This window comes from Dipodomys spectabilis, unplaced genomic scaffold (genome assembly GCF_019054845.1).
Source record: "Dipodomys spectabilis isolate Male_0828 unplaced genomic scaffold, ASM1905484v1 ptg000158l, whole genome shotgun sequence".
Taxonomy (NCBI): domain Eukaryota; kingdom Metazoa; phylum Chordata; class Mammalia; order Rodentia; family Heteromyidae; genus Dipodomys; species Dipodomys spectabilis.
The window spans coordinates 3567112-3586691 of NW_024870835.1; positions in this window are offsets into that span (position 1 = coordinate 3567112).

Sequence of the window (19580 nt, forward strand, 5' to 3'; positions counted from 1 at the left end):
CAGTGGGCTTCCTTGGTAGCCATTTAGTAGGGTGGTGGGTGTGTGAAACATCGTCAGTTGGGATCGGCATGACTGTGTAGAACTTTCATTGGCTCTCCAGCCAAAAGGTCTGCGATGTGTTTGTGAGTTGTGGGCATGATTGTGTAGGCAGGTGGCACAGCTGCAATGGGGAGGTTGCTGAAGGAGCCCTTAGCTCCTAGACCAAGTAAAAGAGTCAAGCCCAGGCTGTCTTCTTTTTACTACTATTTTCAGATGCTGGTGACTGAACCCAGGTTGTTGGACAGGTTGGGCAAGTGCTCTGTCACTGTGCTGCCTCTCCAGTCCTCACAGTTGAGTCTGTTCTCTTCCTCCCAATGTTCTTAAACTTCATGATTGATTTTTTAGCTTTGTTGTCTCCTTTTTGGCCAACAGAGATCTGTGTTGTGTTTATCTGCAAGTAACCCTTCATTAGTATAGGCTTCCCTATATTAGCATATATGTAATTATATCTATGTAGGTAATTAAGATAGATTTATTTTTTAATTTTTTGAGCTCAACACATGAGTTGAATGGTCCAAATGATCTCTTTTTTCCTGGCTGGCTGTTCATACATTTATGGGATGCTTTGCTTTAAGAAAAGTGGATAATTCTGAAATTGCAAAACTATGTGCTTAAGGGGCAAATTATTTATTTTTCAGGAGGAATGATAGACAAATTATTTAAAAGGTTTGTATTTGGGGAACTGGCACTGGGGCTCAAGTGGTAAAGCTCTAGCTTTGAGCTGAAGAGCTGAGGGACAGTGCCCAGGCCCAGAGTTCAAGTCCCATGACCGACCAAAAAAAAACAAAGGTTTGTATTTGGGATGTGATGAATTTTTTTCTTCATTAAATTTGATGTGAATTATTTCACATTGTTGGAATTCAGCAAATATTTTGCTGTTATAAGTTTATTTCTGACATGGTATTATGTGCACAAGTCCTTAAGGGTCTGTATTTACTGAATGAATGACTCTTCAAGGGCCAGAGCTAGTTTCCCACTATTTGTTAGATACCTCTCCCTCTATATCCTCAGCAACCTCAACATGTGTCTCACTGATCAATCTTGTCTGCTTAAATAGCAAGTTTCCTCTTGTGGGTACAGTAAATGCACATGGTGTGCAGGGACATTGGACAGCCTGCTTTCTAATCTATAGCCATATACAAACTTCTTGACTAGGCAAAAACTTCACGAGACCTTATCTCAACCAATAGCTGGACACAGTGGTGTGTGTCTGTCATCCTAGCTATGCCGAAGTATAAATAGGTCCATTGTAGTCTAGGTAGGCTTAGGAAAAAAATTAAACTCTATTTTAAAAATAACAAAAGCAAAATGGGCTTGGGGGAGTAGCTTAAGTTGATAGAACACCTGCCTATCAAGCGCAAGGCCCCGAGTTTAAGCTCCAATATGTCAGGGAAGGAGGGAAGAAATGACTTGGTTATATAAAGAAGCAATATTGTTCTTCGGTCCTTCTGTGTTTTAGGCTATCTTCCCATTGTAATTGCTATGTTCATTTGGAAGAAGAAAATACAGAAAGAAATAGAGGGATATTAATTTCTCCTTAGAAGCTAGGGGGAATGCACATATTTCTACCAAACTTCCATTTAGCTTTGAAGGCAGAACAATTTTTCACTGGAATTCATGCAGAATTGCAAAGATGTTCAGCACCAATGCCTCTCTCTCTGCCTTTTGCAAATCTGGCAGGAGCGGAGGGCTGCATGTGTGGGTTTCATGTGCAGGGACAGGGTACAGGGCTGGGCAGGTCCTCTGCCTGGTCTGGGGGTGAGGGCCATCTGGCTTCCTTTATCCCTCAAGACTGGCTTAAAGGCTTTCTCCTTTTTCTGTTTCCAATGCTGAAATGATCATATGATTTTTAAAAAAACTTGTTCCTAGTGCCCTTAATTGTCTTCTTGGAAGCTTATCAAGACTCATTTTGGTGTCTGGTTCATAGCTCTTTAAAAGCATAAGTTTTAACCAAATAATTCTTTTTCTTTCCTCCCCTCTGCCACTGAGTTCATTGTTCTTTGAAACTACCTTAGCTGCCAGTCAGGGATGCTCTTCAGAGACTTGGAGACTCAAAGGAATCAGTGCAAAAAGCCCAGACTCCCCGGATTAACAAGCCATCTAGCACCGGCTGCTTGGCCAATGCCAGCCACGCTCCACAGGCGGACAGCAGCGGGACATCCTGTTGGAGTTTAGAAATCCCTGCCTGGGCCCCCTCTTCCCCACTCCTTTCTCCTTGCTGTCCCTCCTCCTGTCCACCAATAAAACAAAGAAACCTGAGAAGTAATCTCTGAAAGAAGAGGCTTCTCAGGCCTTGATTGTCACACTGGACTGGAGCCAAGAGTGGGCCTGCTTCAAAAACAAACCCAGGAGGAGAGCCACTGCAAAGCATGCCAGACCTCCACATAAGGGGTCATTTAGCCCCCTCCCAGTGACAAATTTCATTTGCTCTCCCTTCATTTTCTTTTAAAGGAAAAATGAAAACTCTTCCAAGCTACTATGTGAGCATTAAAACATGAGAATGTTTCATTCATGTATATCACAAAATTAGGAACATGTGTACACAAACATGTAAAGAGGTAAGTGTGAGTGTAAGCGTGTTTACAACCTAGCTAGTAAAACTACTCTTGGCTAAAAAGCATCTAGATCACTGAAGGTGATGTTCATATATGTTGTGATGTTGCTATATATCCACTAACAGTATTATACACTGTGTAGTATGCTACTGCATTTTATAACAAATACCTCATCTCATAGATCATTGATTTCATAAATATTATTCCAAAGCCAGAATGAAGGACCTGGGTTGTGTGCCTTCTATTTATCTGCTTTTGCTAGTCATGAAAAGGGAACTTCAGTGCTTTTCCCGCTTCAAATGCAGCAGATGCCAACCACAAAGAAATGGAGGTACTAATTTATAGTATTTTCAAAATCATGCAAAGCAAAAGTAAAAAGAATGTAAGTGCAAGTGTAGCAATAAAAGGAGCAGTAAAAAACACTCACAAAACAGGGGGTGGGGTGGAGTCCTTTCCTCTGTCACCAAGGAGGTCTGTAAGAAACGACAGAAGTTTCTACTAATTTGACATTCCTCCAGCTGAGAGAGAAAACCCCAAAGGCTTATTGAAGAAAGATCTTGGCACTTTATACATCGGAAATGAAGCTTTTAACTTTGGAAGTGGCTTGTAGATTTGTTATACCCCTGACTCCCAATCTTTCAAAGACTAGAGAACAGGCTAGAGTTAGAGGTGTTGCTGGTGTAGCTTGCCTAGTAACAACAGCATCGACAGAGGAAGATCAATGAATCAAAGGAAGGCAGCAAAGCAATCCATTTTAAATGAATGACAAAACCATTCATTGAGAAATGTTTCCCTCTACTTAGGCAGAGTTCTCTGTTTTTAATTAGCAGCAGGATGTTTCTGTTGAGGAAAGCTCCTCTTAGAAGGAAGCTTTTTCTATGGTCAGGTGTTGCATCCCAAAGTAGATCTGGTGAGGCAAAGGAAAACCCAGGATTGCTTAACTGGAATTAACCCAGCATCTCTACCCTGAGGTTGCCAGACTTGCTTTTCTCTGTCTCTTCCCCTCAGTGCACTCATGGCCTTAGAGGTTAAGTCTTGTGGTGGAATAACAGGCATGTCCCACTGGACCAGCTCCAGAAGTCTGTTGGTTTGGAGGATAATTTTGAACATATGAAGTGCATTACTGGAGTCTAAGTTCTGGATTTCCTTGCTTCCAGCTGATTGACAGGAAACATTCAACTTTGGATGTGATCAAAACCCACAAACATTTTAAGTAGGATGTTTTTGCTTGTTAGTTACATAGTTTACCTGGTGTTTCTTCAGCCCCATTTTCTATATGTTGGTAGTTTGCAGGTTTTCTTTAATCTAGATGGCCAGAATGCATGTCTCTATTTTATGGATTAGAAGAATAAAGACCTTGCTCAGAGCAGGAGATGTTTTTAGTCCGTGAGGCTGGTAGATCATTAAAAAAAATAATCTAGAGCAGAGAAAGGAAGTAAACATTAGAAGAGATGACAACTAGATTTTATTTGGAGGATCAGGCCTTGGTAGAAAGGATACAAGATCACAATAGATATAGCAGCCATGTTTACTAGAAGCCATAATGCTGTCTCAGATCTCTTCCTTCCCTGTTCTTCAACCCAGGTCACTCCAAGGTAGTACGTTTTAAGGCTTGGCATCATCTCCTAACATCCTCCTACTGCTCTGTAGCCAGTGCTGTGCTGGAGTTAGTGGTTTATAGTCTCCTAGAATCATCCTGCATCCCTCTCCTATGGAAGATGGCAATTTGTATTTCTTCTTCTTAAGAATAGAGCACCCCTGGTGCTGGGAAGGTGGCTCAGTGGTGGAGCGCTTGCCTTGCATGCCTGAGGCCCTGGGTTTGATTCCCCAGCACCACATAAGCAAAAAGAAAGAAGCCAGAAGTAGCGTTGTGGCTCAAGTGGTGGAGCACTAGCCTTGAGCTGAAGAGCTGAGGGACAGCGCCCAGGCCCAGAGTTCAGGCCCCACGACCAGATCCCCCCTCTAAAAAAAGAACAGAGCACCCCTATGACCTAGCAATCCCACTTTTGGGCATTTACCCGAATGATCACAAACAAGACCATACTAAAGTTACCAGCACAACTATGTTTATTGAAGCATTATTTACCATAGCTAAGATATGGAACCAACCCAGATGCGCCTCAGTAGATGAATGGATCAAGAAAATGTGGTATATATACACAATGGAATTCTATGCCTCCATCAGAAAGAATGACATTGCCCCATTTGTTAGGAAATGGAAAGACTTGGAAAAAATTATATTAAGTGAAGTGAGCCAGGCCCAAAGAAACATAGGTCCCATGGTTTCCCTTATTTGCAATAACTAGTATATGTCTGGGACAAGCAGAAAAGGTCAGATGTTAAGCTAAATGAACCAAGATTGGGACACAGGTGGTTTTTTCTTTCTTGCTATTGTTTCTAATGTATTTATAAGGTACCATGTGACTTTTTTTGTTGCTTTGTATGTCCCTCTCCCCTGTTTTCACTGTATTTGATGTTGGTATAATTTGTGGAGGGGAAGGGAAAAAAAATTGTTTAAAAAGGGATACAGATCGACCCATTGCAACAATGGGATGTACAAGACGCTATGTTGAAAAAAGAACTTTATAATTTAGTCAGGGGTGGGGGGTGGGGTAGGGAGTAGAGGGGTGAGAGGTGGGGGGTTGTAGCTGAGGAGGCTGGGGGGAAGGAATGGTAGGGGAAAAACAAAGGAGGAGTCAACAGTGCTGGATAAGAAATGTACTCATTACCTTGCTCAAAATCCCTCTGTACAGTATTTTCACAATAAAAAAACTTAATTTAAAAAAAGAGTGTAAGCTTATTGAGGGCAGAGATGACATAATCATTTTATAGCCCCTCAATAACTTACTGAGCAATTATTTTGTGCTAGTTACTGTAATGAATGACTAATATATTAGTCAGTTTTGTGCTACTGTGACAAAATACTTGACAGAATCAACTTACAAGGAATTAAGGGCTTTTTTGACTCACGGTTTCAAGGTTACTGTCCATGGGCAAATGGTTCCATTGCTCAGGGTGGGACAGCATGACAGAGAAAATTGCTCAACCTACAGTTGTGTAGAGACAAAAGAGAGGAAGGGGTTGGGAGTCCCAGTGTCCTCTTCAATGACCAAATTTTCTGTTAATTGGCTGCCGTCCCCCCCTTCCGCCCCTCCCCCCCAAATTGCCACAGGCTGATGATCGAGTCTTTAACACATGGGCCTTTGGGCGACATGAACATTCCCAACTATAGCTCTTGCCATATATTTTTCCATTTATTTACTTTATTTTATTTTTAACTTTTATGGTAGTGCTAGAGGTTTGAATTCTGGGACTTGAGCTTTCTAGGCAGGCGTTCTACTACTTGAGTTGACATATCCTTTCAATTATTCCCCACAGCAACCTGTGAAGTAGTGTTCTTACAGACTCTTTTTATAAGGGAGCTTGACTGAGAGGGATTAAAATCACTTCCACAAGGCCACACACCTAGTAGATGGTAGGGCTTGGATGTAGAGGAATGTAATAAATTCAGAGCCCAGGAATACTATCACTGAGTTGCCTGTTTTCCCAGTGGACCCTCAATAAAGCTGTGCTGAATTGAATTGGCAATTTGTATCATGCTTATTTTATTACATGTACTAGGTGCTTAATTATCTGACTTCAGAACTCATCTGTACTGTAGAGTTTTATCTATGGGGATCATTTCTCACAGGTCCTAATGTGTTGGGTATAAGAAAACTTCAATGTTGCTATGAGGCAAGCAAAATGTCTGGGTGTCCCTCAAGGTTGTAGACGAATATGGTAACATATGGTTTATATTGGCTAAGATACCTACATTTTATTACTTTCTGTTATTTATTATTCTTCATTTAAAGCTGAATAAGAGGCCCCTTTTCAAAGAAGGGTGGATCTGAAGGAAATGGCAGAGGGAGGGAGGAAAAAGCCTTACTTTTCTCAAAGTTAAGATTCCAAAGTCTGTGCCTTAGTTGACCAGTGTGTGTTAAGAGACAACAGGTGCAGTAATATTTCATGGGTAGAGGCTCTACATGTGGTTATGGACTATCACTTTACTGTGGAGAATGGGCTAGTGGAAGCATTATGAGCATGTGGATCTTCAGTTTTGCATCTGCACTACAGGTGAACCTCCCCTCACCCTGAGCAACTCTTCTGAAGAGACCCTGGATCTGCTCACCCCCAAATATGGAACCTCCCTAGCCCTAGAGGCAATCCTAGCCTTTAGTCAGCCTTGTGGTCATTCATTTTAGTTCCCACCCATTTTAAACTCTGCTACAGTATGTGACATAAGGGAACTTGAACACCAAACTTAGAGCCAAGAAATTTCTATTTCCACTAAATCACCTAAGTTTTAAAACAAAAACAAAAAACAGCTCTGTTTGCCTCTTCTACCCTGACTTCCTCCTTCTTTCTCTTGATTCTTTTTTTTTTTTCTTTTGCTTCCAGTCGTGGGGCCTGAACTGTGGGCCTGGGCGCTGTCCCTAAGCTCTTCAGCTCTCTACAACTTGAGCCACAGCGCCACTTCCGGCTTTTTTTTTTTTCTTTTTGCTTATGTGGTGCTGAGGAATTGAACCCAGGGCCTCATGCATGCAAGGCAAGCACTCTACCACTGAGCCACCTTCCGAGCACTTACTCTTGATTCTTTTGTGTGTGTGACAGTTCTGGGGATTGAACTCAGGGTCCAAGCATTATACCTAAGCTTTTATTTTCTCAAGGCTAGTACTTTACCATTTTAGCCACAGCTCCACTTCTATCATTTTAGTAGTAAATTGGAGATATGAGTTTCATGACTTTCCTGCCCAGGCTGGAGTTGAACTGTGAACCTCAGATCTCAGCCTTCTGAGTAGTTAGGGTTATAAGGGCAAGCCACCAGTACCTAACACTTTTTCTATAGCAGTACCAAGGAAAAGTGATAGCAACTATGTTTAAATGTTACTCTTGACTTTTACCCAGAGAGGCATCTTGAGTCAAATCCCAAGAGGTGGAGGTTAGGAAACTGAATGAAGAGAGGATTTTATTGAGGTTCAAGTTCATCTAGATCCTACTCTAATGTGCAGCACATTTCTTTGAGCTGAGCTTGCTTGGGCCTGCTCTGTGTGTCTCCTCACTACCTTGATTTACGTAGATTAAATTCTCTTCTAAACACATGGATTAAGCAACTAACTTTGCAGGAGTGCCTCCTGGTCAGGTAGGGTGGCTAATCTGCTCTGTCTTGCACCTACCCACCAGGCCTCAGAAACAACTTGGAATACTAGAAGGAGGGAGGAAGATCAGATCCTTGGTCAGCAAGGGCCAAGTCCTTATCTGTCCTGAAATGCTAACCCCAATCTTTCTCCCTAAGTCTCACAGAGTCCACTACTGAATACCATGTCCTTTTCCTAACCCAGGAATAGGCAATTGAATCACCCAAATGACTCTTCTAGTTCATCTTAAGCAAACCAGCTCAGTGAGCAAATAATCCAAGAAAATGCAAATTACTGTCACAGCAGGATCCTTTCTTTTTTCTTTTATTTATTTTTTATTGTAAAGATACTGTACAGAGGGGTTACGGTTATATGAGTAAGGTAAAGAGTACATTTCCTATTGAGCATTGTTACCCCCCTCCTTTGTTTTTCCCCTACCATCCCTTCTCTCCCTACTTCCTTATCTTCTTCCTCCTCTGTCCCTCCCCAAAGCTGTAAAGTTCATTTTCAACAGTGTCTTGTACATCTCACTGTTACAATGGGTAAACATGTATCCCTATTTAAGCATTTTGTTTTTTCCCTTCCCCTTCCCAAATTAGAAAAATGTATATACAAGATTCAGGGCACTGGAAATAAATCCAGTGAAAACAGGGTATAACCCTGGAACATACAAAGAAACAACAAAAAAATCACATAGTACATTATAAATAAGTTAAAAATTATTTTTCTTTCTTGCTCATGGACTTCTTAATGGCTATTTGTGTACAACATATGAGTCTGCTCAGGCTCACATAACAAAATACCCTAGACTGATAGCATAAACAACAGAACTTATTCTCTCAGTGTTCTGGAGATTAGAAATTCTGGCTGGTTTGATTTCTGGTGAGGGCCACAACCCTGGTACATTGTTATGTCCTCACATGGCTATTTTTCAAGCTTACTTGGAAAGAAGAATGAGTGGCCTTTATTATAAGGCCACTAATTCTCTCTGACTAGGATCTTACCTTATGGCATCATTTAACATTAGTTACCTCCTAAATTCTCTATTCCCAAATACATCTGCAGTGTGGAGTAAGAAAAGGGAAATACCATTATTTGGTTCCTTTCAGATACAAATACAGCTCAGATATGTATACCTAGATGTCCAAAGGATTGCCAACACTGTGCCTTAAGGATCACTGAGCCTAGGGAGATAGACAAAGGGGGTTAAGAAATATCCATTTCACATATCCTTGTTAGAGGTGGAACCCACCAAGCCCCATAGATTGCCTTTTCTTTTTTCTGTTCCCAGGGCAGGAGTAGTTTATGTATGATACAGAGGGCTTAATCAGTTTCTTAGTCTATGAAAAGGACACATTTGCTGGATAGGAGTGTTGAAATTTTTGGCTTTATCTCTCGAAGGTGCCTGAACATGCATGGGACACTTGATTTTTCTGAGGCCCATTTTTCCTTCTTACTATATGAAAAACATCCCAGACTCCTAAGTGTGTGTATGGAAGGGTGAGATGAATGGAATGACATATGAAAGTACCAAGGTGCTTAGCAGGTGTCAGGCTTCATAAATGTAGTTTACTTCAGATAAGCAGAAACAGGCCCCAGGCTTCTCCTTGGTACAGGCTCCACTGGACCACCCACTTGTCTGTGTCTGTGTCCTGCCTGCGGGCCTGAAGTCCTCTGGGAAGTCAAGAACCTGAGGTGGCTTCAAGGCAGAATCTCTAAAATGGGAACAGCTGAGTCAGGGAGTGTGCTTGTCATTCCATACAACCTTTTTGGAGCATCTTAATAAACTAACCCAGAGATGCAGCTTATAGAAACAACTGACTCTAGGTCTGTGCACTCAGAAGCACTCTACCCCATAGGATCCAGGTTACTTCTTTCTTGGGGACAAAGAGGATCATTTCCAAGACTGTGCTGAAACACTGAAACAGGTCTGTGAGCCTCCTGGTCTTTATGAAAACTACTAAGAATAAGTCTAAGAATCATTAGACAAACAAAAAGTTCCTTTGCTTTTCAGAACTGGTTGAGTACTCTTTTTAATATTTAAATTACGTGTCTATGTAATATACACACATATACACATATGTAATTATATATGTATATAGACACACATATGCACATATATGTATACTTATACATATATGTATAAATACTCATATATATGTATATATATATCACAAATAGAAACTGTGAACAGAGAAACGCAGATTATTTTCAAGTTCTGGTCAGTACCAGTGTACTCAGACAGGATACTTTAGCCTGTATATAGACACACATATGCACATATATGTATACTTATACATATATGTATAAATACTCATATATATGTATATATATATCACAAATAGAAACTGTGAACAGAGAAACGCAGATTATTTTCAAGTTCTGGTCAGCACCAGTACTCAGACAGGGTACTTTAGCCTGTTCTAGTCTGTATCCACAGCACTCTTTGAATTCCTTCTTTCCTACTCTCCTTCACCAGCAAATTAACTTCAACTTGTTGACTAGGAAACTTGAAGAACAGTGTCAAGAGGGAGAAAGCATATCAAGAAGCAGAGTGTGAACTTTAGTGCCAGAAAGATCTCATCCTTGGCACCAGCTCTTCCATTTTACAGTTACAGTGTGATTGTGGGTCAGCTAATGAACTACTCTGGGCCTCAGTTACTCTTGGTACCTTGAATTATATAATCTTTCACTTAGCACAGTATGGGGCCCTTAGAAAGTGTACCAAATCATTATCATTGGTTATTATTATTGAAAATAATGCTGTGTATATATAAATATGCTCATGCTCTATAAAGCGTACGTGGAAAGTCTGGGATAAAGCACCAAAGAATGACTGCATATATTACTTTTTGTTAGATTCTTTTAGCAAATTTTGCAGTAAGGCAGCCTAAAGAAAACATCTGAGCCAGGGGCTCCAACTAGTCCTGGACCTCAAATTGTAGGACTCCTTTAAGCCTCTGGTATTCCAATTCATTCTACTGCTTGGCTTGGAAGTGTGAGGAACGCCTGGCTTCTGCTTGCTCACTTCTAGGCTTCATTGACTGAGGTCACGTTCCACGCTAACCATCCCTGATTACCTGCAGGACCAAACGTGTAGAGAGCAATAATTAGGAAATCACAGGCACATACCTTTCTGATGGCATAATCACCCCCATGTCTGGTACCAGTGCCCTGACAAGCTTGCCTCAGCAGCCCACTATGCAAACAGTTACATTTGCTGCAAGTAAAAACAATTGACTTTTCAAGGTTGAGGAAGTCCAGTTTGGTGCACTTTTTTCAGGATAGCAGTGTCTTTATTTGTGTTCAGTTACACAAAAATTTCTATGCACATGATTGTTGTTTTAAAAGCTTGGACTTGATTGGTTTAGAGCCATCCTGTGTGGTATGTCTCTTAAACAGGACAGTGAATATGGTTAAGGTAAATGGACATGCTTTTGGCTGAGTGTCAAGTGCAAACACTTGATTCCTAGCTTATAGCCAAGATAAATGGAGTGCCTACTTCCCTAATGACTTCTTCCTTTCAAATCAACACTCACAAAGATGTTTGGATATCAACAAACAGCAATTTGTGTGTAATAAAAGATGTATTTATTTTAGGTAGATCATTTATTTTAGATATCTATTTAGTTTCCCTTCTCTGCAGCCTTCTCAGATAGCTTACATACCCCCCCTCCGAACCCCCGTGTGTGTGTGTGTGTGTGTGTGTGTGTGTGTGTGTGTGTGTGTGTGTGTGTGTGTGTGTGTGTGTATGGTATGTGTGACTAGAACTTGAACTCAAGATCTGAGCACTCCACCACTGGAGCCACAACTCCATTTCCAGCTTTTGGTGGGTAATTGGAGACAAGAGTCTCATAGACTTTTCTGTCCAGGTGGCTTGAAATCAAGATTCTCAGGTCTCAGCCTCCTAAGGAGCAAGAATAACAGGCATGAAGCACCAACACCCAGCTATATATTTCTCTTGGATATTTAAAATTGAGGGTAGGTAACTTGTCTGGGTGCCATGGTTTTCTGTCTCAGATGAGAAAGCTAAGGAAGGATAGCGTATCAGAGATTCCATGTTCTCTTTTGGAATTTCACACAGAGGAGCACGTGGAAGTGTATCTCACCTGCTTGCAAAAGGTAATGTTTGAAGAATGATTCTTGGATCATTCATTCATTCAACAAACATCCATTGAACATCTTTGATATGATACCATGCTAGACAATGACTATGTAAGCACCTGTCCAGTGAAGTCTTACAACAGGCTGGAGATAAAGATGGCAGCCTTATTACTCTTCTCTCTTAAGAAACCTTTATTCACATTGTCTCCATATCTCTTTCCTCAGCTGGAGGCTCAGGCCCTCCCTGCTTTTTTCTCTTTGTCCTGTTAAAATCACGTGCTCTATGTCAGAGAGTAAAAGATAGAGCAAAGCTATGTCTTGAGGAAGAGAAGAAAATAAGGACCAAAGACTTACCTTGTGCCTTGAGTTTGATCCTGAGAAAATATTCTCTAATATTTCTTCCTATTAAAGTGGCATTATGTCAAAGCAATCCCAAAGGCTATTTTTTTCTCAAGCCCAGTGGCAAAAAAAATATTTTTACAAGTAGTATTTGAGAGTTTGCAATTTCAAATTTTGGCAATTTCAAATTCTTCAGTGTTTTTTTGTGATGCAAAAGATAGTTTAGAGGAAAATATAACTGTTTTTATAGAAGACAGACTTGACTTTGCAAATAAAACATCTAGACTCTATTTTAGAAGGGAGAGGGTCCATCTTTGGCTACTAAGAAACTAATGCAGGTTGTTTTCATTGAGGATGGAGTGAAATTTTCATGGCTACATTTCCTTTGGAGAAAAATATGTATTTTATACCACACAGTCCCTGGGTGTTACTGACAGCTGTTAGTTAAACATATATGGCACCGTGTTGGGGCAGATATTCCAAAAGGTGTGGGGAAACAATTCTAAGGCAACACAGTTAACACTGTTTGTTTTGGTGTGTGTGTGTGTGTGTGTGTGTGTGTGTGTGTGTGTGTGTGTGTGTGTGTGCACGCGCACGCATGTGTGTGCCTGTGCCTGTACCTGTGCCTTTGCTCAAGCACTGGTAATTAGGCTTGAACTCTGGGCCTTGTGCTCTCACTTGGCTTATTTTGTTTGCAGTTAGTGCCCTACCACTTGAGCCACAGCTCCACTTTTGGATTTTTGCTGGTTCATTGCAGACAAGAGTTTCACAGACTTTTCTGCTTGGGCTGGCTTCCAACTGAGGTCCTCAGATCTCAGCCTCCTAAGTAACTAGGATTATAAACATGAGCCACTAATGTCTGGCTAGCATTATCAATTCTGCAAGCACGAGCTAATGGCATCCTAGGACAGAGTTGGGTTTTGTGACTGTTTGGAAATGCCCTAGGCTAGTGCTAATAGCATAGGTGGGAGAGTGGAGGAGACAACATTTTATTTCTTCATTTTTTTTTGTAATACCAGGGATTGGGACAGAAAATTCTTTACGGTTGATTTAAACCCCCAAGCTCTTGAACAATTTTTGATAAACTTCTTTACAAAAATAGAGTTGCTTCCTAGCAGCAGTTTCTTTCAGTTCATTCTATCCAAGTATTCCTTTAAAAATGGTAAACTTGCATACGTATATGCTTTCAATTCTCACTGAAACTCTCAGCTCAAGGGACTGAGCTGTCACTAAGCCTTCTTGAGGTTAATTGGATGTTAAAACATCAGGAAGATGATGTAAATGGGTATGGACCACTTACCTGGACCACTTGACAGGTTAATATAACATCACAGCACTGGCACTGAAGAAAAGTGACATTGCATACCACCACATACCATAAACAAACCAAAGAATTTTCATTGGCACAGTATAGCTAAAATATTTAACTGAATGTAGAAGCAGAGTCGATATAACATTTATATTTTAAAACAATTGGCTCTCTGCAATGGCATATAGGAAATTAGGACTATTTCCCAAAAAGGCAACAGTTCAAGGCCAGTCAGAACCCAGTAGAGTCTAAACTATGAAAAGGGCCTTAATAATAATATCAAGATGAAATTACCAGTGATGGTTGGTTTTACAGAACAGTCAATGTAATTAAATCATTTTAGAAACAATTGAGAAATTTTTGCTTTGATATGAGGGTAAGAAAGACTCGAACATCTACCACTAAGTTCTTCCCTTTAGCTCACATCAGAAAAAATGCTCTTTTCCTACTTTATTTCACTGATGTTAGACAGAGCCCCGTTTACTGGCTGGATGTACCTGTGTGCAAACATTTAGGTTTTCCCATAGGGACTGTAAAATACATGTATTTTATAAAGATGACAAAAGCTGCATAGGTCCAGGAGGTATATAAACACATCCGTGTAATGTATGTAAATAAAGACAGATGGAAAAATGTGCCCACTAGATGACAAGACAGCAATATACACATGTGTTGGTCCAGGTCTTCATCAGGCATTGCTCTTGCTCCATGTCAGGTACACATTATGGCCTAGGGAATATGTGCTCAGTCACACCCAAGGGAACCCCAGGGAAAGGAAATTGCAGTAGGCGCACAATTCATCTCTGGTCGCCCAGCTGCCAAATGTTGGCAGACTCCTCAGGGTCACAACCCACATGTTGGGACCATGCTTTTACCTCCTTGGGCAGCATGTGGTTTTGAAGACAAGGGCTGTGAGTTTACATTCCCAAATGCCATATGTATGCGGTTAGCGGATGACTATGGTGTCTTTATGTGTACATGGCCACAAATCATTACAGATTGATGCCGGGCTGATGGACACAATCTCTTGCAAACTCTCTGGGCTTCAGCCCACTCCCAAATGAGCTGGAAGAAAGCATGCAGCATTGGGAGCTTCTGGGCAAAGAAGTCTCTGCCTCTTATCTGAGGCTACTATGGAATGGAGGAAGAGTAACTTTTCCTTCCAGTAGAGTAAAGAAAGCAACCTAAAGGCTGGAACTTTCTTGGGTGTGGTTAATTCTGATTCATCTTTAAGATTAGATTGATAATGATACCAACATAAATAGAGGGTTTCTGTATGACCTTGTTTCTTTTTTCTATATCCTCACTTGCCTTTTGCTCTTTCTTCCCTCTCTCACTTCTTCCTTTCTTCTTTTTTTTTTTTTTTTTTTGGTCAGTCGTGGGGCTTGAACTCTGAGCTTGGGCACTGTCCCTGCGCTCTTCAGCTCAAGGCGAGCACTCTACCACTTGAGCCACAGTGCCACTTCTGGTTTTCTAGTGGTTAATTGGAGATAAGAGTCTCACGGACTTTCCTGCCCCGGCTGGCTTTGAACTGTGATCCTCACATCTCAGCCTCTTGAGTAGCTAGGATTACAGGCATGAGCCACCGGCATCTGGCCTCTTCCCTTCTTTCTTTTGTCCTACATGCTAACTTATTTTCTCAATTCATAAAGGACTCAAGACAATAAACAGTAACCTCAGTTCCATGGCAAGTGAGAACACATATTAATCATAACACTATGTGTAATTTATTATTATTATTATTATTACCACTGCTATTGTTATTTTTGGATTTTAGCTCTTTTCCCATAGGACTTTGCAGTTTTTGTCTGGGCTATCCTTGTACTGTAATCCTCTTGGTTTCTGCCTTCTGAGTAACTGGAATTAACAGATGTGAGCCTCCAAGGCCAACAGTATATTATGTTGTGTAACACAGTTTTATATATATATATATATATATATATATATATATATACATAATATTATTGTGATGAAATGGTTATTCTATAAATACCCTCAGAGTAAAGTTCAAAGGAGAAAATTGGAACTTATATAATTTTTATTATAAAAATGGAAGAAACAAATGGCTTCCTCATATGTATAGATTCTATTGGAATATACTGGGATAATAGCATTAAGAGAATTTGGGCCCTCAGATTTGCTCTATTCACATACGTTTCAAATGAACTGTACAGTTATGTGTAGAAAATTTCACAAGGGCTGGGAAGGTGGCTCAGTGGTAGAGTGCTTGCCTCGCATGCATGAGGCCCTGGGTTCAATTCCTCAGCAGCACATAAGCAAAAAGAAAAAAGCCGGAAGGGGTGCTATGGTTCAAGTGGTAGAGCGCTAGCCTTGAGCTGAAGGGCTGAGGGACAGCGCCAGGCCCAGAGTTCAGGTCCCATGACCAACAAAAAAATAAAATTTTGCAAATACACAGTATGTCTACTAACCTCTCAGCACTAATAGCGTAATACTTTCTAATATTTCCTTAAGACATTGCAAAAACAGTATTTCATCTATTATCAAAAAATATTACAGCTGGGTGCTAGTGGCTCACACCTGTAATCCTAGCTACTCAGGAGGCTGAGATCTGAGGATCGCAATTCAAAGCCAGCCCAGGCAGTAATAAACCACTCAGAAAACCGGAAGTGGCATTGTGCTGAAGAGCTGAGGGACAGCGCCTAGGCCCAGAGTTCAAGCCCCATGACTAACCAAAAAAAAAAAAAAAAAAATCACACATCTCTTTTGACTTTCATTCCAAAAGTAATTGTAAATACAGGATTTATAATTGCCATATAAAATATGTGCATGATGCTATTGATAGACATTTAGATTTTTTTTTTCAATACTGGGGTTAGAAGCTAAGGGCCTGGGCTTACTAGGCTGGTGTTCTCCCACTTTAGCCACACCTCCAGCTTTTGGCCTCAGTCATTTTTTAGTTAAGTTCTTATGCTTTTTTTTTTTCCCCAGGTTGGCCTTGTACCTCTACTCTCCCACCACACTTCCAGTATAGTTAGGATTGCAGGGCTAAGCTACTATGCCTCTTTTGTTTTATGAAATGAGGTCTTGCTAACTTTTTGCATGGGCTGGCATGAAATTACAAACCTCCTCTCTTTGCCTCCCAAGTTTCTGATATTACAGGTATGAACCATGGTACCTAGCCCCAAACTTTTTTTAAAATGAGTTTTTATTGTTGGCATATGGAAAAGCTACTAATTTTTTTGGATAAGTTTTATACCCTGCTAGTTTGCCAACTACCTAAGAATAATAAAAGTATATTTTAAAAATGAGTTTTTACATTATCAGGTAAGAGTCTCCCTGGAGCAGAAGTGCTCAAATTTCTAAATATTCATTAATATTTATAACCTAATATACTTACAGAAACACTTAAAACCACAAAGCCTCATTTCTTAGGTGAGATTCTCTAGCCACCAAACTAGAGAAGCTAGAGACAGAGTTTCTTATGATAAGAAAGGAAAGGAGAAAAGCCGGAGAGAGCAGAAGCAGCAGCTCAGTAAAGCTACAATTTCCCTGGGCTTGTTCCTGATTCCTCAGAGAATTCTGGGTCCTGGATGGTAATACAGAATCTCTCTCACTTGAGGCAAGGGAGTCAGCTTTCTTTCATACCCCTTACCCCTTGTTAGTCATTGGCTATGGGCCATTGTGTGAAGGGGGTGTAAGTTAGCAGTCATGTCTAGTTGAACTGGAAGTGATTTCCATCACCAAGGGCAAGTTTGTCCAAGACAGCAGCACAGCAACTGAGGTGGGTACACCAGCCCCATGAAGGGATTCAGAGTAGCACATCAATAGATGGTCCACACTTCCCACCCAGATACATTCTGATCCCCTCCCTGCTCCTCTTCTCTCCTTCCCCCACTAACTCTGTTCATATGTCTTGGCCTGCATCTAAAGGACATGCTTGAAAGGAGAAATGCTGGAACATGAAGGTCTTCTACCTTGATACATTCTTTGCCAGATGTGTCTAAAAGTTCTGTTTTGTCATTTCCACATCCATATATGGCATTGTTTTTCCATTTTAGTTTGGGCCAAACCTAAGGTAATGAATGGATGCATTATTTCTGCGGTAAGTCATTTTTTTCTGATTATTTACTTAGTCTGAGCAACTCCTCATGTTTCTGGCTCAGGGAGTCAAGTTTTACTTTGTAACTTCACAATTCATATTTAGTTACCCTTGTGGTTTTCACATTTTTTTTTCTAGGAGTTTGTATCTCTAAAAAATTTTTGTTTAATGTTTTGAGTTAGGTTAGATTGTTTCAAATACCAACACATTCTGTTTTATTTCCTGGGTGGTACCTTTTGATGTGCAGAAGTATTAAAGTTTTAAGAGAGGAAAACTTACCTACTTTTCTTTATGTTTTATACTTTTCTGAATTTGATTATTTTTATAGCTTAAGGAAATAAGGATATATTTAACACATTTTGAGTATTGCTTTTTTTAAAGTATTTTTATCCCTAATAGTTGTACAAAGGAGTTGCTGTTCAGTAAAGCAGTTTGTGAATACAGTGCATCTTGATCAATATCACCCCTTTCAGCATTCTTACCCACCCCTCCAGACCCACCCTCATTGTTCTTAAATTCTGTAGAGTATACATTGAATTTTTTTTTTACTGAATATTTCCTTCACATTTAAAGCTTATTTATCTGTGGAATTTTTTTTGGTATAGGATAAGGATACATTTTTGTTTTATTTTTTTCAGTGAAATAATTGGTGATTTCTTGAGCCATTCATCTGAACCTCACTAATTTTCAAACCACCCCAACACCTGTCAAGTGTGCCTACACACAGGTTTGTTTGGATATCTCCCTATCCAATCTCTTCAATTCTTCAACTGTTCCCATAACACAGTCACTGTAATTTTATGGTAAATCTTAATATTTCATGTGGACAAATTATCTCTCACTCCCTTTCATTCCAGGGCCCATCTCTGCATTATTTATAATCTCATATGTATTTTAGAGCCAGTTTTTAAAATTCCATGGAAAATTTTAATGGCCTTTCTGCTGGTATTATGCTTCTGTACCAAGTTGAGATATTTCCATCAGTGTTATATTTATGTTCATTTGCTTGTGCTTTCTTTTAGGTGATTATGCATATCTTTCTCCAGGAAATTATAGCTTATTTCTCCTAGATTGATTTCTCTATATCTTTTACAATTTATTACTATTTTATATATCTTTTTTCCATTGCATTTTCTAAATGGCTATAAATGCTAGTCCACAGGCAATAAGAAAGAACATTACTGATTTTTATTCATACATTCTCTTAAACTTTCATGCTGATTGAAACTTTGTATAGACTCTTCATTTTACCTGCAAATCAGGAGAGGTTTGTTTGTTTCTTTACAAGCTTGATGCTTCTTATTTCTGTCTTTTATTCTATCCATTGTGGCTTTTTTATAGTAGGCAAGGAAATAGTTATAGAAGGTAAACATTTTATTGAGTTCCTTTATAAAGTGTAATCCTAATTTGTAGAGATTTTTAAAAATGATAGTGTACATTTTGTCGGGTGATTTTTGTGTATTTACTAAGGTAATTATACACTTACTCCTTTAATCTGTACTTAAGGTATATGATATAAATTTTCTTATACTGAGCTATTGTTATATATGTGAGATATATTCATTTTAAATTTTATTTCATGGCTAAGGAATTTGCTAATATTTATTTAGGATTTTGCTCCTGTTTGCAAGTGTATCCTTTCTTTGACAATGTTTCTCTAGTTTTGAATCCATGATATAGAGATGCTGGTATAAAGTAAACTCTGTCAGTTTTCTGCTTCTTTCTCTATCTTTTTCTTTTGTTTAGGACATTTGCTATATCTTTAAAAATTCCAAGTAGTTTGTGTTATTACACACACACACACACACACACACACACACACACACACACACACACACACACACACACACACACATGTCCACAGTTTTATTTCTTCTTTCTAGGTTCACTTTTTTCTCATTAAAGTAAATCATTGAATAGTTCCTTAGTGAGAGTTTGTGGGTATGAAGTATTACGTTTTTGTGTGGTGAGAAATATCATCACTTGATTAATTGATA